Source organism: Lepidothrix coronata, unplaced genomic scaffold (genome assembly GCF_001604755.1).
Source record: "Lepidothrix coronata isolate B3197 unplaced genomic scaffold, Lepidothrix_coronata-1.0 Scaffold124, whole genome shotgun sequence".
Lineage (NCBI taxonomy): Eukaryota > Metazoa > Chordata > Aves > Passeriformes > Pipridae > Lepidothrix > Lepidothrix coronata.
The window spans coordinates 3763518-3786475 of NW_016690304.1; the positions used below are offsets into that span (position 1 = coordinate 3763518).

The 22958-nt window shown below is 39.6% G+C and overlaps 1 long non-coding RNA gene across 1 annotated transcript in view; it reads right to left on the minus strand.

Annotated features, from left to right (window-relative positions):
• Positions 1-22958, minus strand: part of LOC108502792 — a 101334-nt gene that overhangs the window by 51904 nt on the left and 26472 nt on the right. Inside the window, exon 5 of the long non-coding RNA XR_001876626.1 lies at positions 13708-13949. This is a non-coding gene — a long non-coding RNA (uncharacterized LOC108502792). The remainder of the gene's footprint in view (positions 1-13707; positions 13950-22958) is intronic.

The window sequence follows — 22958 nt, forward strand, 5'->3', positions numbered from 1 at the left end:
AGGGGAAACCTCATCGCTCTCTACAACTACCTGACAGGAGGTTGTAGCCAGGGGGGGGTTGGTCTCTTCTCCCAGGCAATCAGCAGTAGGACAAGAGGGCATGGCCTTAAACTGTGCCAGGGGAGGTTTAGGTTAGATATTAGAAAGAAATTCTTTACAGAGAGGGTAATCAGCCATTGGAATGGGCTGCCCAGGGAAGTGGTGGATTCTCCGTCCCTGGAGGTTTTTAAGATGAGGCTGGACGTGGCACTTAGTGCCATGGTCTAGCAACCACAGTGGTAGTGGATCAAGGGTTGGACTTGATGATCTCAGAGGTCCTTTCCAACCCATCTGATTCTACGATTCTATGATTCTATGAATTCTTGCTTTGACCCATTAGGGTCAAGATTTCTTCTGGCATTAAAAGCTCTGAGCTGGCAATGAGATGTGCAAGTCCAATCCAGCACACCAGACAGCCAGAGATTCCCTGGGGGATACTCTTTGCTGGTTCCCAGTGCTGGGCTGAGCCTTTGTGGTCAACATGGAACCAAAACAACAGCTCATTATCTTTCCAGCATCACCCCTAAATCACACTGGCCCTAAATCACACTGGGCTAAGTTTCGACTAAGAAGGAATAAAAATATCACAGCCCTGACATTTACACATAAATGAAGCTCCAAGTTTATTTCTTGCTTTCCTTCTTTTTAAAGAACTGTTAAAACATGCTGGAGTCCATCAGAGAGCAGACTCCATACCCTTAGTGAACTGAACCAAATCTTGGGAAGGGAAAAGCACACTGGCATTAAATTTTCAAAATAAACTTTCATTTAAAAATGCAGAGTGTGAAAACCTGACTGCTTGTTAGAATGCAATTTGTATGCAAATAAGGAAAAAGGATATAATATCCTTAAACTAGGATTCACAATTAGAGTTAGGAACATAATTCCAATTAAAATACAAAGATCACAAGCACAAATAAACCAATTCCCTACATTACTAGTCTTTTCTCGTTATTTAGAGATCATTATTAATAAAAATGAAAGCAAATAATAATTGCATACAAAATTGGCCATAAAGCGTAGAAATAAACTTAAAGCTGAAGAAATCAGCTCCCTTCCCCTGTGGCATTAATGAGAAAAGACACCCTCTTTCTTTCAACAGATTGAGTCTTACACTGCCTGGACAACTGGGGCAGGGCGATTGTATTCTTTGGTTTTGGAGGGTTTATGGGGCACTGAAAGGGGAGAGGGGGTTGTGATCAAATTGTTCCACTTTCCTACAACAACTCTAGGCAATCATCATATTTAAAAGTTAGAAGTTCATATTGAAAAGACTGTTTACACCCCAAACCTTCAGCCAGACTATAGCCATCTGTAAAACTAAACCATGGCAAGAATCAAGGTAAAGCAGGTCCCATTTTATGAAAGGCTTTTGCCTTTTTCAGGATGACATTACTAACTCTGGGTGCACTGAAAGATCCCCACCATGTAACTTTTTCCATCCCTACACAAAACTGCTCCCAGTTCAGGATCAGCAAAGAGGAATTACAAGGTAATGCACAAGTATTATTCCTGGCTCTGGCACAGAACAGAAAGGAGGTCACCTCCTTACCTTGAATTCTTCACTATTTACAACAAGACAGACTTGCTCCATTTCGAAGGCACCATTAACTAAAACAATCAAACATTGCACAGTTATTTAATTCATGAATTACACGTGATTACATTTTTAAAGTTTCTCAGTGAAGTGCAGACTGAAGCTCAAGGCCAAAAAAAAGAACAAAATAAAGTCAGAAAGCTCAGAGGGAGAAACCATTACCTCCTTCAGACTGACATGTTCCACTTGTACCCTGATGGCTTTTCTCCCAAGCAGTGAACACACAATGGCAGCATCACCCCAGAGCAATAATCACTCTTGATTGTGGTGAACAAGTTGATGATAAAGAGCCATCTAAAGCTTTTAATTGTCAAAGTCAGTCTTTCCCCATCAACAAAGTACTTGGAGTTACCTTTGTTACATGTGTTTACCTTTCATGTCATATAAGGCAGGAGCAGAAACCAGTAAGTGCATGTTCACATGGGAAGTGTCAAAGTGTAAAGACTAAAGAAAACGCTGCACCCAAAGGAGGAGGGAGTAATATAAAATTTAAAGCAAGTTAAATTTTGAATGAAGAGGCAAAAACAGCAAAGGAAAGAAGAATGACATTACTGCTGTAGAACAGTAGCTAGGATTGCTTTTAAAGCAGTGACAAACAAAAACCTCAGAAACCACCTAGTTCCAGAGTTACTTCAGTTGATGCTATAAACCACAAAATAAATGTATATGAAAACACAAACAGCCATATAAACAGAAACATATGTACAAGGTAATCAGGAAGATCTTACCACAGAATTATTCTTGATCAAAAGAAGAACACATTATCTCCTGCAACAAGGCAAGAGATCCAACAACATACCCCAGCGTCAGAAAACGGGCACAAATATTTCTTTTTATTTAAAAACTCTTGTAGCAATTTAAAAAAAAAAAATAAAAATTTATTTCATTTTCTAGAAGCATCAAATCCCTTGCGATGCCACAGAACACATCCGGGCATCTCCAGGCACTTCATAGAAAGGCACAGTTGATCAAGCCCTGGCTACAGGCAGTGAAGCAGGCTCTCATTTAGCTGGCAAGGGAAGGGATGGAGAAGAAGGCACTCCCCAGGGAGCTCTGCTGTGAGGGACCTCCTCAAGGTCACAGAAATCTGGCTCCAGGTCTGCTTTAGTCACAAGACCTGTCTTGCTGCACTGTTTGGAAGAGAACCTAAATACACGTCAAATATCCTAATGGTTTTACTGGCTGTCTTGCCAAATGCATTTGATGGCCATGAAGTCCTAAGGGGGACTTCTTTCTTTGCTGTATAATGGGGATGAATAAAACTCTGGTCTTTACATCAGGAGCTCTATCGATATAGGGATTGACAGGGTGGCCCTATGTGGAGGCTGTAATAGGACTATCCTAATTACTAAAAGTAAACAAAATATTTGGGGGAACAATCTAGAAACAGCAAAGCCTACTTAGGTACATTACTATCCACAGGCACCTGTGCTAAGCACTTCTGTATATTGATCCCATAAAAAGGATCAGAGCAATGTTTTGTTTTTCAGGAACAGCAAATTTAAAGCTGCCCTACCAAATGTAGTAGATTGAAGAACTGTTTACTGCTGTCTTAACTCCCAGCTTCATATCAACAAGCCTCATTTTTAATATAGCCCTGCATAAACAAAAATGAACTCTAAATTAACATTAATGGCTTTTTAAAGTGCTTTGGAGAAACCATTTTGGTGAACTGCTTTGCAGTCACTAAAAGTAGTGTCAAAAATTACAACGTTACTTGCTTTATTTTTTTCTGTAGCTAGAACAGTTAGTTCTAGAAACATAATTTTGAAGACTACTTGTACTCTGTGTGACCTTGTCTTTGAGACTTTACTGGCAGATAATTTTATGCCACCTAGCTAAGTCTTATTATATCATAATTATGCTGTCATATAGGATCTCAAATGAAATTAATGAAATACTATCAACCAAGACAAGAGCTATGAGAACCAGTAGAAATCTCCCTGTGAGCATTTGCTTTTACTAAGTCCCATCACTTAAACTGCTATATCAGATATCCAAGGAAATAAATAAAATCGGGGAAATGAAGTTCAATGTACAAATGTTTTGATTAAATGCTGTCTCTGGTTTCAGATTTTTCACTAAAAGCTCATCACAGTCCTCTGCAGCCAAGAAAGAAATAAATTGAAACTGGTGGAGAAGATAAAAAGTAGAGAAGATAAATTAGGATGGGAAAGAACGAAAGCGCATTTCTATCAGCCTGATTGGTCTCAGACAAATAGGGGAAAGAAATTACTCAAATACAATGAAGTTCTTCCTTGAGACTTACATAAATAAAAGCTCTTAAATGTAACTATCTGTACAAACATGATCACACCAAATATTGATATTCTGACTTCATTGCTAACAAGAGGAAGATGCAGGAACTCAATGATCTTTTCAGGGCCTGTTTCCATGAGGAAGAGATGTTATTAGGAGGTGATTATATTGTCTCCTTTGAGTCTCCCCACTACTCTGTACTCATAGTCCAAACGCATGAAATGCAAACACCATAGTAGAAATGCAAACACCCCATCAGGTCTGCCTCACTGACAAGCACCTACTATACTTTACGATATTGATTGTAAAAAAGATGTGACTATTCTGAGCAGTAGTATCTATGAAAACCTTCCATAAACAAAATGCACACCTCTACTGTGTGGGTCATTTGTTTTGAGCAAAGGGAAGTGTAATGACTCTGCCTTCACACCTTTCCATTAGATTCACTTAAAACTCATTAAACATGTCCACTCGGGGACAAAGCACAGTTACAAAGTGGCTCAAACCACAGGCACCCAGGATGGAATCACCACATCAGCACACTGCTGTTCAGCAGTGGGTAGCAGTTCTCCACACCACCCATTTCCCTGCTGATCAAATCCACGCCTGATGCCTCGGTCTCTCAGGAGAGCCAGCAGAGCACACGTTTCTCCAGGCATGTGTTCAAACACACCCTCAGCTTCAGGCTCAGCTCAGCCACGTTCCTTATCTGCAGGTAGAGGCACAACTCCCACCAGTCCAGCAGATGCAGCACATTGACCAGTCACACTGTGCAACAGAAAAGTCGGCAGCTGCCCCCAGCCCCAGCAGGATTCCCTCAATCTGGGATAACAGTAACAAAGGGGAAAGAGAAGTTAGAAAATCTAGCAAGCTATGGTAGCCTTATCTGAGCCTGAGTAGCTGGTAAATCTCAGCAATCCGAGCCACTTCCCCTTGTGATGTTGCATTCAGATCTTAGGATCCTTACGTGATAAAGGAAATAATTCCCTGTAAGTGCACAACGTGAAAATAGCTTGAGAAATAGCCTAAAAACATTTCCTGAAGGAACTGTTTGTAAACTGTACCCTATGCAAGTGTTGGTAAATGTCTTAGCAAATTAGTATTATGAAAAATTTAATTGTTCTCTAAAGAGTTGCTTAATTTTAAGATTAAAGTCACGTAAGTGTAAAATGCAGGAACTGTAAATTTAGCTTAAGTACCGTAGCTCCATAGCATCTTTATCATGGAAGAGATGCACAAACAGCCACAGTGGCTCTACCTTCCCAAAAAAGAGAAAAGGAATAGCCCTAGTCAGGGGGGAGGAAATCATCAAGGAGGATGAGGACCTGCCCAGGTCACCAGATGCTCTTCGCTACAGATTCAGAGCCCACTACACCTACCTTAAACCTCTCCAATTGTACAACATGTTCTGGATATTTGCTCTGAGAAGATCTGATTTTCAGCCTAGGCTTCCCAAACACAGGCCATGTCCCTGATGTAATTGCTAAGTAAAACAGATTAACTTCAACCAGTCAAATCTGACTAATTTAACAGCTGTCTACATAGAAGCATACTGTTAACCTTAACTGTAATTGATGATGCTGGTTTGCCAAACCTGTTTGATTTCAGACATCACCTCTTACAGTGTGTCAGGCATCACTGTTTCTGTGGCAGGCAGTTCCCTAATCCTCAAAAAGCATTTTGCTTTTTAAAATGCTTCAGACACTTGCAGAGTAAAACATTAGCAATTTTCATATATCTTTCAGATACTTCCTGAAGACTTATTTCATTATGTTTCTGTGCAAAACAGAAGTTTCCAGACCATCCGAAGATTTGGTCTGCAAGCACAGGGTAAAAAAAAAAAACAAACAACAACTTCAGGTTGCAGTGCAACCTTCACTTTATAAACCTAGGTTATGAAAAATGCTATTTAGGAATATTCTTATCACCACCTAGAGAAATCTCTATAACTTAGCCATTAACTGTTCTCCACCGGCTTTTGAAATAGAGTAAAATATGATCAAAAACTGCATATACCAGAAGTGGGTTTTTATTCAGCAAGAATCAAAGGTTAGTTTTAGAAGAACTCAGTACTAATCCTTTCACGAGACAAGTGGATTTTAATTCATATGAAGGGATTGTCCAGGACTGTCTTAACTTCATAGGTGTAGCCTGCTGACTTAACCCTACAGCATCATTTCACCAGAGTGTAATGAAAAACACATCACATTCATACCAGTATACCTATTAATACAGATACTAAGTATAGGTTTACTGAGCTATTTCTTAGTTTTCCCATGTTTTTATGCAGCAAGATTTGTTTTGTTCCTACCTGACAATGACATGTAGAGTGAAACTAGGCTTAGATTCACCCTGCTCCATGACCCTTAGCACAGTTTGCATTTTTTAGTATTTCCATCACACTTCAGTAAAGAACAGCAGCTTCCTGTGATGGAGCCCCATTCCCACAGCAGGACTCTCCTCTTCCTCCCCTCCTGTCCAACTCTCTTTTTAAATGCCATTTCTCGTGTTAATTTGCCTAACATGAAGGCATCACTTTGTGAGCTGAAGATAAATCCTTGGCCATAACAAGAGAAGACCTCTTAAAAAACTTGAAGGTTTTTGAACCACATAGATACTGAAAGTGTCCCAGTGTTGGTCTGGCACAGACACAAACCAACAATGATGTGTAACAAAGGGTCTCTACTGCAGTGCTCACCCAGCAAAAACACTGCAAAACCTGAATCCTTCAACAGCACTTCTGCATCGCTGTCACCTCATTTAACATTCACCTGAAGAGGGTTTACTACCTCCTTTGAACACACAATATTAAAGAAAAATGAAAAGGAAAACAAAAAATCAGAGCACATTTGAGGAATGTGCAGTGCAGTGTAACATGATGACGGTAAGGATCTCCAGCCCTTCTAAACAGTACACAGCCAATTAGAAAGGAAAACAAAATTATCTGCACCTAAACTGCTTTTAACATCTCAGAAACGTGCAATGGACTTTCACCAGCTGGCAACATGGTTGTACTCAAAGGCCTGTAAACTTACAGCCCTCAGAAGGTAAGAGAGATCTAAAGCTATGAAGAGAGGACTTCAAAACCATACAATGCGAGATACACATACTTTTGCAAATTATCATGGTGCTTAAGCCTTTGAGTGCAGTTAACAGCTCCTGTATGGGTCTGGTCCAACACCAGTCAAAGGAGTGCACGTGAAATCAAATGAGTAAACAGCCAGAAAATAAAACACAAGAAGTTCCACCTCACCATGTGGTAGAACTTCTGTATGTTGAGGGTGGCAGAGCACTGGATGATCTCCAGAGGCCCCTTCCAACCTTCACAAGTCTGTGGTTCTGTGAAATGATCAACAGTTCAGGATATGCTGGTTTTGACTGGAGTAGAGTTACATTTCTTCACAGTAGCCACTATGGGCTGTGTTTTGGGTTGGGATGCTGGGATCAGTGTGAACAATACAGGGCTGTTTTCATTACTGCTGGGCTGTGCTTCACAGCCAAGGCCTTTTCTGCCTCTCACCCCACCTGGGCAGCAAGTAGGCTGGGAACTCACAAGAATTTGGGAGGGGACACAGCTGGGACAGCTGATCCCAACCGACCCAAGGGATATCCCAGACCATAGGGGGTCATGCTCAGCACATAAAGCTGGGGGAAGAAGGAAGGGGGGATGTTCAGAGTGATGATATTTGTCTTCCCAAGTTACCATGGCATGTGATGGAGCCCTGCTGTCCTGGGGATGGCTGGACACCTGCCTGCACATGGGAAGAGGGAAATGAGTTCCTCATTTTGCTTTTCTTGCATGTGCTACTTTTGCTTTTCCTATTAAACTGTCTATCTCAACCCATGGGTTTTCTCACTGTTACACCTCCAGTTGTCTCCCCATCCCACCAGGAGGGAATGAGTGAGTGGCTGTGTGGGGCTGAGCTGCTGGCTGGGGTGAAACCAGGACAAGGAGTAAATGTTTTTCCACCTAAAAATGTTATTTTAGAAAACACAGTTAGCTAATATTTACTGATGTGAACTGCCACTACCCTAGCAGTTTGTATGAACATTACAAATTCATTTCTGCTATACCTGTTGCTCCTAAGATGTAAATTTAAATATATAACATGAGAGGAAGACTGCATTTTCTACACTGCAAGGTTTTATTCTGTATTTTGAAGCTAAAGTTAATTTTATTTGTTGAATCTAATGAAATCTGGAAAATGTAGTGAGAAGTGAAAGTTTACTCGTGCAGTTGCTAAGCAACAGGCTTGTACATAAGCTGACTGATCATTTCATATAGGATTTTTCCTATCAGCAAATTACCTAGCTGAAGGAAAAACTCCTCCTGGTTTCTTCTTCCAGTTTTGCAACTCAAATTATTTAACAATATTTAGAATACATGAGACGTTCCAAAGATTTTTATTATTTCTGCTTAAATATTTAAAAGAATCTGGCAGCTCTCCCAAGCAGCAGCATCCATTTCTGCCTGCAGGGCACATTCCAAGGCTGCATCTAATAACAAGGCTCCTCTGCAGCCACTGATCAAGATTAAATGGACACTCCTGGGTAACTCCTGAGGAAATCATATGATAAACTTTGCCTGGCTTCCAAAGCACTGATTCCCCCTTAGGGCACAGCTGCCTCTACAATAGCTAAAGCAAGCATTTTGTTTTCAAACCCAAGACCTTTCATAATTCTACACCTGGCAGTGGTGCACAAGGACTGCATTCACCTCTAGCAGGATAAAGCTCCTCTAACTTCAGAGGGATACTCACTAGGGACAGTTAAAATGCTGTGCTGGATCAGGGATAAAGACCCTCAACCATGGAAGGACAGGGTCTGATTGTGTTGCTTTACTCACCTGCACAAGAAGAATCATTTGAAGAATATTTACTAAGTTAGTTTTGTCCAAGTCACCTGATGGTCCTGCTCTAAGCCTCTGTACATGACATAAAACACTACATGAAACTTTCTCTTCATCTTTAACTCCCTAACTTCACCAGCCACATCCCAAAATAAATAAGGTAAGTAAGCTTAACTTTCCAGAATATTTTGAAGTCGCAGGCCTTTGCACACTGCTTAAAGGCAGCTACAAACAAGCTGTGTAACACCAAATCAGTCCCATTTTATTTCCTGGAAGGAGCTCTCAGCTTTGTGGTGCCCAGCCTGAAGCACCTCTCTGCTCCTCAATGTTACCCCAACATGATGTTCTCATAAACACAAAGGGACACTATCAATGTCACTGTGAGAATGCAGCTGCACACACCCAACTGGAAGTCTACCCTCTGCAAGTGGGGGTGCACTTAATCAAGTGCAGTTCAGGTGCAACTCTACCTGTAGTCAACGCTATTTAATATTTCCATGAGTGATTTGGACAATGTAGTAATGCAAAAAAAATTTGGCAGAAGACTTCACATAGAAAGGAGTTGCAGATAATTTGGAACAGAGTAATAAAGGGGGTGAAAAAGCTTTGAAGAATAATGAAATGTGAAAACAGAAAAGACTAAACCAAAGGCTTGACACGGATTAATTCAATAAATTCCTTTCCACATTTAGTCAGTATTTTAACACAGAAATGGAGCCTCATTTAATTTCTGGATGCAGACAATTCTGCTTGGCAAGAATTCAAAGGCTATATGTAAATTTTGCAGCTACCATCAATTGCTCTGGGAAATCGGGAAAAGGATAACTAATATAAGATTGGAATCCACATTCTGTAGCCCTCTTCTGGTTGAAATTAGTCCATGACTTAAAGAACCCAATCTTCTCCAATTAGCTTAATTTTGCAAGTATAATTGCATTTTGTTGTTGATGCTAATTATCCATTTCTCACTCCCAAGATAATTCCATTTCTTCATAAACTGCAATAGAAGGGACTACATAAAAGCAGCAGAATGTGCACTGTTTGCCCTGCCACAAAAGCCATAAACAACACACTACTCACTGCAACATTGCTACTGTGCTGCTGTGATCAGAGAGTGAGAGAGAGGCTTCTTTGCTTTTTTAAGAAAAGGTAAAGAAATCCACATGAAACTATAGATAAAGAAATCCACATGAAACTATAGATAAAGAAATCCACATGAAACTATAGATAAAGAAATCCACATGAAACTATCTTCTTCCATTTCACCCAATTTCAGGATAGTTAGGTATTTTTCACACCTTACTTTACCTTTTTTTTTCTCCTATAGAATATTTCGTCTTTCATCAGCTCAGGCTGGATTTTTGGACTCCATTTCTTTGAGGAAAGTCAACAACCTGACACAAGACTCACCTTTTCTCTCATTATATAACAAAAAGACATTATGAGTCCTCTCTCTTTCAGCTGTAAGTAGCTGCAGGTAATAAGTGAGTCATCAGTGCAATACCATTATGTCAAACAAATGACATCTGGCCACACTGCACTGTAACTGTTGACATTTCTTTACAGTATTAAATCTAGAAGCTTCACTGAAGCTACTCTTCACTTACTTGAAGCAGCTAAAGGTATTGCACAGTATGATGCAGTAATGCTAAATCATTCCAGAAACCAAAGTTTGCCCACTCATGCTCACTACTGTCAATATTCCTCCTAAGGTGATCAGGTGATAACAGGGAACTGGCAAAGCAACACAGCCAGGTCCTAATAGTGGTTTCCACACCAGCTACTATGATTAAAAAACCACTTAGTAAGACAACATTTGAATACTTGCTTAGACACAGAAAATACAGAGCCTTGTAAAGCACTGGGTGACATGATCAGCACCCAGTTCCCACCCAGAGGGCTTTTACTGGAAGTGCTACACTGGACAAGGAAACCCAATTGCTTAGGATATATGGGTGCCATGGCTCACTTGCCAGCATGCAAGCTGGACTGGAAGAACTACAGGAATATAAGAAGTCACTTTTCTTGCTATAAATTAAGGTTAAAAGTTTAGGACAAAAGTACATCAATAGGAGGAAAAACAAATCACTTCTAAGTAGAAACTTTGCACTTTCCTATTCAGGCCAAATCACTTTTACAGAACACACTTCCCTTTAATCCATGAAAATAAACACTCCCTCTCCCCCAGCACCACTCAGGCTTTACATCCTGTGACTGATTTCAGGGCCACTGAAAAGAACCACAGAAATATGTCACGAAGGTTTGTGGGGGTTGTAGAGCCAAGGGATCGATGCAGGTGCTGGCAGGTGAGGGGGGTGAGTGTCCCCCCAGATCCCAGCCTCAGGAAGGGAGGATCAGGGATCTGACAGGGGAGCACAGGTTTGCTTCAAATTCAATTTGCCCATTTTCACCATCTGTATCAGCAAATGTAAAAGGTTAATCATGCTACTATATTTACTCCAAAATCTTTCTTTGCCATTTATTTACCGCCTGCATTATTTATAGTGGTTTAGCAGTTGCAGAACATTTCCACTGCCTAAGAGGCATAAAGAGCAGGACAACTATGTTCATTAACTCTGTCAAAAATCCTACCCAAACCATGCTTGGTGTCCCTGTGCAAAGCATATAAATGAGGTTCGGAGACTAGAAAAAGCAACTTAAAAAGTCCAGTGGGGAGCCAAAAATCATCCTCTACAACCCAAACTCTTGTGAGTTTGATACGAGTAAACCAGGTGCAACCCAGAGTCCATTTTGTAGAGAGAAGAGGGGGAAAAAAAAATTCAAGAATTTTGAGCTCAGATGTATAAAATAATAAGATTTTTGTCATGCACTTATCTCTATATTTTCCCCTAAATTCTACAGACTGGTAGTTATTTTGATGTAGGTAGGTTGACTTCAAAACTTTTCTCACAAAAACGATTATATACTGCTACTTTACTGTATTTAAATCCCTATGAATTGAGTTAGGAACATCTCCATAAAATTACAGCATTAAATTTTTATATTTCGTATTTTAAAAAAATAAAGACAGCAGGTCCTAAGATCACTTGACTGTGACAAATTGTCTCTTTCTGCTCACTTGAAATTGGCCTGTGAGACTTATCAAATCCCCAGCTTTGTTACTGCTAGAAGAATTTATTTAAAAGTGCACACTGTCATTATATACTTACAGAGAGGAATATTTTAGGATTATGCAAGTGCTTGATAGATAATTGGTTCTGTCTTTTTGCTGCATCTTAAGTTTTCTGAGAAAACAGAAATATTTAAACTGCACAAAAATGTGAGTAATCTTTATAAAACAACAGTAGAAGGCCTGAACACAACTCCTAATTAAGTGAATGTGACCTTCTTAAAGCTGTCAATCAAAATTAATTTCCTACAAAACATAACAGGATATTTTTAGAAATATCACCAGTGCCTGTGTCTTTGTAGGGATCACAGCACAGCACTGTGGACCTCTGTTAGTAAATGAATGAATCCCAAGTTTGGGATGTCACAACAACAGTTGTCTTAGAAAACAACTATGAAACCCCAGAAGGACTGGCATGGGGCTTCCACAAGGTATTATGTGCCCAAACTCTGCCCAAATATACATCTATTTATAGCTCTGATGGGTCTTAAAAATATCGACTGGGCGAGATACTGACACCATTTAAAGAAAAAAGTTTAAAATCTTGGGAAACAAGGTAAGATTTGGAGGACTTCTAGAGCATGTAAAGCTTGTCTGTCTGAAAACAATTTTTGTCCAGAAAAGATTCTTCATCAAAAAAAATTCTATCTCAAAAACTATAGTGATTGGATGAAGTAAAAGTAGACTGTCAAAGTATCTCCATCTTTTTCTTAGGAGTACAAATGATTTTAAAAAGGTAGGTTTGAAAACAAGATCTTGAAAACTTTCTCATTTTAAGAAATGGGACCAGGGTTAAGCTCAAGTTTTAAAGAGCTGATTTTACTCCACAGAAACAACTACTTGATAGTAAGCTAACAAAAACTTTCATATATCTAGCAGGATGTAGAATATCCTTCCAACATATACACAGAGTCTGTTAAGATTTATCAAGGATGTAACAGATCTAGATTGGGAAATATAGCAATCAAAGTAGATTAAAAAAGGAATTCTGGCATATTTAATACTCTTTAAGTTACAGGTTACAGTTTCATTACAACTGGGCTCCAAAGGGAATATCAGAACTATTGTGCACTGAAAAAATGAATTGAAAAAACCAGTTTGTTTGGTGGTCTTAGTACTTTTCATTGAAGCTTCCCAAGAGCTTCCATGTGCTGGAACACATTTGGCAGAAGTGCATTCCTTCTGCCTTGCCCTGGGCATTCAGCTCGCCTTGGAGGGCAAACAAGCCCTTTTGCCTCCTGCCCCACTCCCTCTCCTTTCCCCACAGGCTGCACACACCACCCCGGGAACAGGAAGATGTGACAGCACGAAATCACAAAGGGCAGTAGGGAGTGCTTGTCCCAGGAGGGTCCATCATCCCTAAAACCCCAGAACTCACAGGCTGATGGAGAAGGCCTGGAGACCTTAGCAGCACACAGCTTTCCAAGCCAAGCACCGAGCCCTGTAATTAATAACTGTAATTAATTATAATAATGCGTCCCAGAAATGTTTAAATAACTAACTGCTGTAATTAAATCCTTATTAAGTATTTGGTTCTTGACTTTAACCATCATCAACACACAGTAAAACAACATCCCTAAGCAGTACTACAGAGGAATACTGAGTAGTGTAGGAACACTGATCTGTAGTTTCTTTTTCCTACCTATCAGTTGATAGACAATGGGGTAAATAGTCATTTTCCATGGCACTTTGGCTACAAGAACAATCTATGCTAAAAAACAGTGTAATGGAGTCCTCTTTATTCCAAAACAGTGTGCAAAGCCAAGATAATCATTTCGTGGAGATTTGACAGAACGTGGCATGTTTGCTCAGTGTTGTAAGGAAACTACTTACTGACCCAGGATGTGCTGCTCCACGGACACTTTCCTGCATGGAGAAGCATGAGGAAAACCCAGTGCAAAGGAGCTTTTGTGAGAACAATGCCCGGAACAAAGAGCAGGTGATCCCCGCTGGGGCCGAGATGCTCCTGTGTTCTTTCCCACTCCTCCCCGAGAAACACTGAGCTTTTCTGCTGAGTTTCCAAGATGATCCCGATGAGAAGTAGACAGTAAGGTACCACATGCTTAAAACAATACCTGTCAAGGATAAATGTAATGCAGACATATTGAATTTTGTAAATAAACACCCCAACAGATTCTCAGAGCTGTTTGTGTTCAGCAAGGCACTGGTTCACACGAATGTGCTTTTTCTGGATGCTGTTGAACTGCCAGTCCCCTGTATTGATTTTATTCACTTTTACTCTTCTGTATCAGCATCACTACCTCCCTTTTCCACGTCTTGAACATACTTTAAGATGCCACTGAGTTTCATTATCTCTTTGAGGGGTCTAAACACCATTTGTGAGCAATGAATGTTGAATGATTGATTCCCCCTGGCTACAGCAATTGGCAGTGGTTGAAGTCAGACCAGAAGTTCAGAATTACCTGTTGATAGCTAGGATTTTTTGGTTAGTTTACATACACATATTTTCCCAATAGGAACAGCTGGAATCTCACCATTTACCAAGTAATGTTGCTCAGTTCCCACTGCGAAGGCAAAACTGCATTTACAGGTGTTTGTTAACCTTTTTAGCACTCCTTCCTCAAACACAGAGCTTGGCTAGTTACTTGTGATAACTTTGGTTTTGCTGTTATTCTTGCTTGATATTTAGAACACGTATTTCACATGTTACACATCAATTACAGTTTATTAGGAGTAAATGTGAATTATCCATTTAATTAATTATTTACATAATACTCCCAGTGTAAAAGACCACTTAAAAAGTCTCAGTTTTTGAAGGATGTCAATCACCCACAACATGGCAACATTTTCAACAATCCCCTCACTCATCACCTAAGATTTTTTCCACAATCAGTACATTTCCTAGCAAGTAATGAGTAACGAGTCATAAGCAATTTATTTACCTTCACTGTCAAAGTAACAATTAAAAGTGTAATATTGCATTTGATTTGACAAAAATATTCTACATTTCTGACCCACACAATAAAAGGGATCATAGTATCTGATGTTTCTCAGTTTCCCTAGTTAGCACAACTATTTATGTCAGACTATTTTCTTTTAGTTTATGTCCTGTTTTTAAAGACTTTTAATTCCTTTCTCATTTCTATTGCCTCCCCAACTCACACAAAAAGCAGACCTGATATCTTCCTCCAGGATTAACCTCTGTCAAGCAGTCCTAAACACAACACACTTCTGCAAAAAACACTAAGCCATTCAAAGACAAAATACTATAAAACAAACAAAAAGGCATTCACTGAAGAGATTGTATTAAGAAAATTCTCATGGAGGCAGTTTGTGTCAAATAAATAGATTTGTCTCGGAGTTACTGTTTCTTTTACTCTGCAGCAAGATTTCCAAGAGCTAGTGCTTGCCAAGTGCATGTATTCCCTTTTCAAATCCTGTGCCAAGTGCCTTAAATTAACATCACTTATAATCACTTTGCCACAAACAGTGAGTGGGACAAGAGCAGAAGAGCTCCCACACAGTGTCCCCCCTCAAATTCCTATTTCCTGTCATCATCTGTGGACCCAAACACCCTCCCAAAGCCATTAATTAAATGGATACATCAATCTGGAGACAAGAATAGAGCCTGCAGTGACAAAGGAGGAGCGGGGCTGTCACGGCCTGTGGTGTGAAGTGGGAGCAGGTTGAAATCACTGCCTGCCTCGTGAAACACCTGCTGCACCACGAGGCAAGGTGTTGGCACCACAGCAACTGGACAGATTGGGTGAGAATACAGCTGTAAAATGTTTGCAGAAAATTAGAAGTCACTTGATAGAGACGTAACAGAGTCTCATCCGCATACCTTCAGAACTACTGAATTAAACTTCATTTCAGGAAAAATAATACTGAAAATTAGCACCACTGGTAGTAAATGCTTTTGCCAGCAAAACCAAAAAAGCAGAACTGTTGCATCCTTTAAATGAGAAAACAGACTTTTCAAAATCTTTAAATCAGAAATCACTCAGCTCACCCAAAGTACCCATGCTCCCTCCCAAAATCAACTCCTCACACAGTTCTGCCCCTGCCTGCAGCCAGCCCTCGAACCCCAAACAAACTGTTCCCCCCCTTGTGTTAGCTGTACCCTGAGCTCAGACACCAGACTGGACACACTGGCTTTAATGCAGCAGATAAACCCTGGGATAGGTCTCCTATCACACTAAAACAAGTGTTCCATTTCATGCATGTGGTGTTGCCAAGCTGGAGCAGGAGAAGGGAACAGCAATAACCAGAAAAACCCTTGGAATATCTCTGTACTGACTATTGTCACATCACCTGTAACTCCTCAGTTACTGTGTGATTAGATAGGTACACAGAGAATTCTGGATGGTAATTCTTCCACCTCCGTGGAAAGAAAACATAGGAAAAACACTTTTCCCACCAAGTTCAGGCTGTGCAGACGTGGCTTAGGCTGTACCTTTGGCCCCATGGAGTCACCCATGAAGAGAAATATCCTGTCAGATTGATGGGACATCTAAACCTACACAGGGAACATGATTTTTAAGTTAAGGAATTTGATACTTTCAACTGGGTGAACAATTTCAGAAGTGATAATAAAAGTGGAGTGAGGAAACAGTGTCTATTCCTTTCATGGATCTGGTACCATGAAAGAAGTCTAAATACATTAAAAAGATATTAGTTACTGAGAGAAAGATAATGAGCTGATCAACAGCATAAAAATAAGATATTGCAGCAGAAATGTTCTCTGTGCAGGAGGAAGAAAAAAAGGGGGAAAGCCTCACCATAGTCTAATGAATATATCAATCAACAAAATAAGAGATTAGCAGTGAGATGGGAAAAAAGAGGAAATTAGGGACTCCAGCAGAAATAAAATTGTCCAAAGTGATAAATACTTTGGATACTTACTGTCGCTATTATTCCCATATTTCTGTGTTTGGCAGAATGCCATGCAAGAAAAGTATAATTCAGCACCAGGATCTACATAAAAGGAGAGGATTACAAAAAACAAAACAAAGCAGGAAGACACAGTCAAGATGCCATGAGAAACTAGAGCACTGTTGGTGGGAAGAAATCATGAAAAGCTGCCTTTGAGAAAAACAAAAATAACCCCTCCCCCAAAACCCAAACCATGCTGTTTCTGCTGAAAATGCAACAGCAACATCTCAATTATTCACAGAGGGAACCAGACAACCAGGATAAGGCTGAACTGCAGTCAGAATTAGAAATTTGACAATATTCTCATGGGATGAGACTAAAGTGATGTTATCACACATTATATCGTCATTTTTCATTTAAAAAAATACTTAGGAATGCTACCAGAAGCAAGCACTGATCATTAAGTGAATCTATTTGGAAATTCCAGCCAAAATTCTCAGTGCACCAGCTGGAAACTTATGAACTGCTTTAAATACATAGCAGGGTGTTGTCTCCATGAGCTCCCTGTAACCTAGTTTCTGTGATGGGCAATTTTGTGGCACTCAAGAGTTTTCTGAGGGTATCCACTGCAGGAACAAAAAACCAATTCTTAAGAAGATTTACTCATTCGACCTTGCAGTTGTGTTTTGCCTTAGCCACTCAAAAGTATCAAACCCAGCCATTTAAAGTATCAAAGAAACAGCTGCAGAATTAAAATTTCTCAGTCGATCACCACTCACAAACAGTTCTTACAATATAAGGCTCTTCTTCAATATAAGGCTCTTCTTCAAACTGTACTGAAACTTAAAAATGGACATGAATCTAGATTAAAAAAAAAGAACAGCAAACATGACCACGGTCAGATTAAATTTTTTTTCAACATCTTATGAATGCCCTTAGGCATGATTTACCCATCTATTTCTTAACAAGGTGAAAGGATGGCTTGGAAATTCCTCAGACTGGATACAGACATCAGGACATCAGCACTGCTCAGGTGATGTTCAGATATTACTTTAAATCTTGCTGCATCTCATGAGGGAAATGAGTAATTTTTAGGGTCACTGTATAAATAAATTAGACTTGACAAATTCTTCCCTCATACTCCTATTTCCTACAACTAATGACAATTCTGATAAAAAGTGTCGTGGCTTTATTGAAAAAATAATTTTAATTTCGGTCCAAGCAAGGTGCATTACTAACCTAGCAAAACTAATTAATTTTGCTCCAAGCATTCTTTACAGAGATGCCTGTTTTGAGCAATTTTCAGTTTAATGAACCAGCTCCAAGCAGGGGAAATGCAGCATTAATGAAAGGAAAAGTACTTGCTTTTTTGGTTTGTTTTGACAAGTTTTTGTTTTGGCCTTAAGATGGGTTATCTGGAATTAATTCAATTCTGGTGCTTGCATGCCTCTTGAGCCATGAAAGGTGCTGCTGGGACGGCCTGCTTGGTTGCACTCCTTCCCCCTAAAGGAAAGGGAGTCCAACCAATCCAGTTACCTTACAGGCCATCTAATAAGTAATTGTGTATCAGCCCTACAGAATAAGAGAAGGAGGGAAGACAAAAAGAGCATCTGGGAAAAGATGCAATCAGAAAGGGTAGCAGCCACTCCTTTTCAAATTTACCTACATCAGTCAAACAGCAGCTTCTCTCCCACAGCCTCCTCCGCTGAGGGAAATGGGACAGAAATTCTGCTCGAGATCTACCTTTGCACTGACATCTCACAGCTGGTTTAACCCTTGTCCTCTTGCAGGGACAAGCTTTGGACAAAGTCAGACCAGCTGAACTCCTACCAGAACAGATGGAGTCTTCCCTGAGTCCTATAGAAATACTGGAAAGTTTATTAGACCCAGATCAAAGATCAAAGTACTGTGGTCTTCCATTTGAGTGTGAGGTTACTGATGCACTCAAATACCTCCACACAGGCATTGCTGGGGACTGAATGACATCTCACACTACTCCTCATAATCAAAGTCTGAAAAATAAAGGAATGGAGACATACCAAAAAGATTGTCTCAGTGGTACCATGAGAGTTCACAGGACTGGTGCCATACAGGTTCTACCTTTTGTGTAGAAATCCTGAGGATTCTACCCAGGAATGCAGGGGACATAACTTTTACTGCAAATGCCTCAGACATCAGGTGACCTGCAGGATCAAAGCTTTAATATTAATCTCTGTGCTCAAGAATGATCTTCATCTCAAAAAGAAATCCTCAATTTATTCAAGTTGAAGTAACTGTAAAAAGGAAATAGAGGTCTATAATATACTAAAGTGGAAATTCACAGAAGACTAACTTTCACCCTCTGGAGAGCCCTTTCAAAAAGACATTTAGTTATTACTGATGCTCAAGAGAAGTACTTGCAATCTGATGAAAATGAAAATATTCAAACCCTTCACATCTTCTTTCAGTACCTTTGCAGTGGTAGAGTCAGTACCAGTGGGTTTAGTGTTTAGAGGTATTGCTGGCTAAAACCACACAACAGGTTTATATAACAAAGAATTAGAGCCACAGACCAGATAAATTACCTCTCCTCTAACTTTCCCTTCCAGGATGGAGACGAAAGGAAAATGCCTTTCTGGCCAGCATTTTGCTGGATTTGATCTGTATTCTTTTTTTTTTTTGGCTCCTGAAAATCACCCAATAGTTTCCTCATGTTCCTTTACACTGCTGCTGCTGGTAGAGGTAGTATCTGAGTGATAACATCTGCAGTGATAATACATTAATATCTGCCCAGTTTCATTAAAGAAAACAAGTCTGGGAAGGGAGAAAACCCCTTATAATGATCTCACAAAAGAGATCTTCCCCATGCCCAAGAGCTCACACCTTATCTCTGTATACTGCACCCATACTCTGCAGGGCAGAAACAGCCACTCAGATAACTCTGAAATCAGCCCTTCTGTCTTCCCTGCCTCCGTGATGCTTTTTTAAATGTATATTTTCTTCCCCAAATCTTGGCTCCCCAAGGAACAACTTCAGCCCAACACGAAACACATCACAGAATCTTTAAGCGTTAGGAACCTTCTGCAACGCAGCTGCTCTCCATGTTCTGCACCACACAGAACAGCACATTGCACACATCCAGGGAAAATATCACCAGAAAACACAGGAACACTAAACAATTGTTTAGTAGCCTTTCTGTGCCGCAAGCTACTGAAAAAGCTACTTCCTGAATTCCCTATCTCAAGCAGCAGCAAGACTGAGGGCCTGCAAAAATTGGAAGAATCGATGCAGGAGACCTGTTCTGTACAAGAACCTCTTCTGTTTCCAATTGTTGCCCCAAACTAACACTAATTTACAAGCACTGTTTTCTAGCCTTTGCAGAAGAGGTAGGAGGATACAGCCCAGAGCACAGCTGGCAAGGAGAGGCAGACAGTGAGGGCAGCAAGGCAGGTCAATGATTTCATTTATTCATGTCTGAGCTGTGCTGCAGATATTCTGTGTGGTTGTTTTAGGGGTATGGCTACTAATCCCTCTCACAAGAGGAAGAAGGACTCAAACCTGAACCCATCCAAATACTTTGGCTGTCTTCACTTGAAAATCCTGAAGGGAATGATCTAGAATGTACTCAGTGGCCTTTTTCCAAGTGATGCTTCAGTCCTCTGCATGTTGGAAACACAGCAAAAGGCCACTTTCACAAATACTTGTCCTTCAGAGTCTTCAGCCCTCATTTCGGGGCTGAATGAGAAGTTTAATGTGTTTGCAAAACTGTTTGCTCCTGCTCTGATTCTTCTGGTTCCTCCTGGAAGAAATTCCCCACGATTATTGTTTAACTTGTAGCAGTTAGGCTGCTTTGGTCCTTTTAAAATTATAGATTCTGTTTATAGGTTACTAAAATCCTACTAGGAATATATACAACACCTCTAGTTTTTATAAAATCCTTTCCTACCTGGAAGTGTTTACTCAGGGCAGTTGGGGGAGCTCCCCTCAGAATACAACAAATACCTGTTTCTGCAGAAATAAATTACTATCTGATGATTTCATCATCCAAACTGCTACACCTAAAGGAGTGGTTATATGTATTATGAATTCAAAGAGTTTTCTATTTATAGAGCATGTATTTATGCCTGAGATGCATTTAAATATAAACTGCAGTACCTAATGCCAAGTTTTATAACATGTCATTCACAATCCATTAAGTATTTTATTACATATATTGTAGAAGAGAGAAATTTATAGTCCCCATTTATAGTATTAATAAGGAATGATGAAACCACACTAAAAATGTCTTGCTTTTCGGGTTATATGAAGGTTTACTGCTAAAGCATAGTTACCAGTCATGTTTTAATGTTTTACTATAATAAAAGACATGATCTGAGTGCTGTAATATATGTAAAAACTAAAAGAAGCACTACTAAAATAACAGAGGCTTTCCCTTTCAAACACAAACACAGACAGCATATTCTCAGTTGCTTTCTAAGCTGTAGGAGTATGTGGAAATAGTATTGTTTTGTTCATTTAAAAGCATTTGCCAGGTGATCCTTCACAGAACATTTCAAACACACATTTGTCTGAAAACCTGGGAAAAACACACACAAATAATATATTCCTTGCATCCATTTTCCTAGGTCATCCCTAACCCACTATGTTTCTTTTCCCTCGCTTTCTGACTATAAAAGTCTGGAATCAGCAAGGAAATAAAGACTTTCCTCTTTATGTTTTTCTTAACTTATCTCTCAGAATTTCATTTCCTATTGCTGGCTAGGAAAAGATCAGATTTTTGGGAAAACACTTTTCATTTCTATTGTTACACTGTCCTCAGGAGATGCCATCTTCACACTTCCTCAGCGTCTTGCCAAACAAGCAAAGGAGACAGGAAGACAATCTTCTTTGCACATACATGGGGGAAAAGTTCATTGCTTTAAAAGAAAAAAATATTTTTCAAAGAGCATCCAAAGCCAATGAACACTTTCAAAGAAATATTGCCATTGGTTTTGATGACCCCCTTCCCACCCCTTTAACCAAAATTCTGGGCGAGAGGGAAGAGACAAGAGGAAGGAAAAGGGTATTTTTTTTTAGTTCAGGTTCTGCTCTGAATAGTTATTGCTCTTCTCTCAAGTAGCTCTGAACCTATGGCCTGTGCCTTGCCCTTTCCAGAGGCTTTTGCATTCCTGAGTCCTCAGTCAATCCATGTTCAGCTGCTGTTATTTCAAACCACACAAGCCTGAATGAAATTTAAGCAAAGCACATCTGAACAAGTCTCTGCAGAAGTCTCCAATGTTAAATTACTGTCTCAACTGGTTGGGTTTTTACAGGAGATGGGAATCAAACATCCCATATAACAGAGGGAAAAGAGAGGCAGAAGTAACTTGCACGAAGTAAACACTACCTCTGTGATAAAGCAGCAAGAGAATACTGATCTCTGGTGCACTGATTTCTAACTAATGCACAGAAATCTAAAACTGCTTACCTGGAGACTTAAGAGGAAAGTAGGCAACCCTGAAAGATCATGAGATGTAAATCCTTGAGTTTCAAATGTTATGATTTTAAGAATTTTTAAAGGTGATAAAGCAATTCTCATAATAAAAAATATTTTGAAGGCATACCTGCAGTTAAAACAAGTTTTAGTGATAAGAAAACATTAGAAGTTAAAACACACCCGTGAATTTCACAATCTTTTTTGTTTTGTTTTTTGTTTGTTTTTTTCAGCATGAATCTTCCTTTCATTAAGTAAAGATGAGTAAACAAAGGCACAGGAAAACTAAGCAAGTTTACAAATCTTATAGCAAAGTAAATAAAACAACAGAAGAAGCACCGAAGTCCCAGTTCTTAGCCATACACACTAAGAATCCAACCCTAGCCTTTGCTCCAGCTTACCTGCCAGATTTAGCTTTACTGGTGTATACTAGTGATACTAATGCTTTTTCAATTTTGCAGATAAATTCAGAAGTTCATCAGGATAATTTCATTTTCCAGCTTGTTCACGTACGTCCTATATTTATGTAGTAATAGACAATATTTATTTTAAGTAAAGACAAAAATTGCTGGTTACAAAGAGATTGTTACATGGAAATACATCTGTGCCTTCATACTGGTATCATTATGACAGCTATTTCAGCTTCCCCATTAATCCTACTTTCCCTATCAACTCCTTATCAAATTCCATTTGCTATTATGTTTTTTTTAATATTTGCACTGGGTTGGTATTTTAAATTCTTTTATCCATTCTGTTTCCTCTCTGTCACAACATGTCCTTGATCTGTCCTGACTTA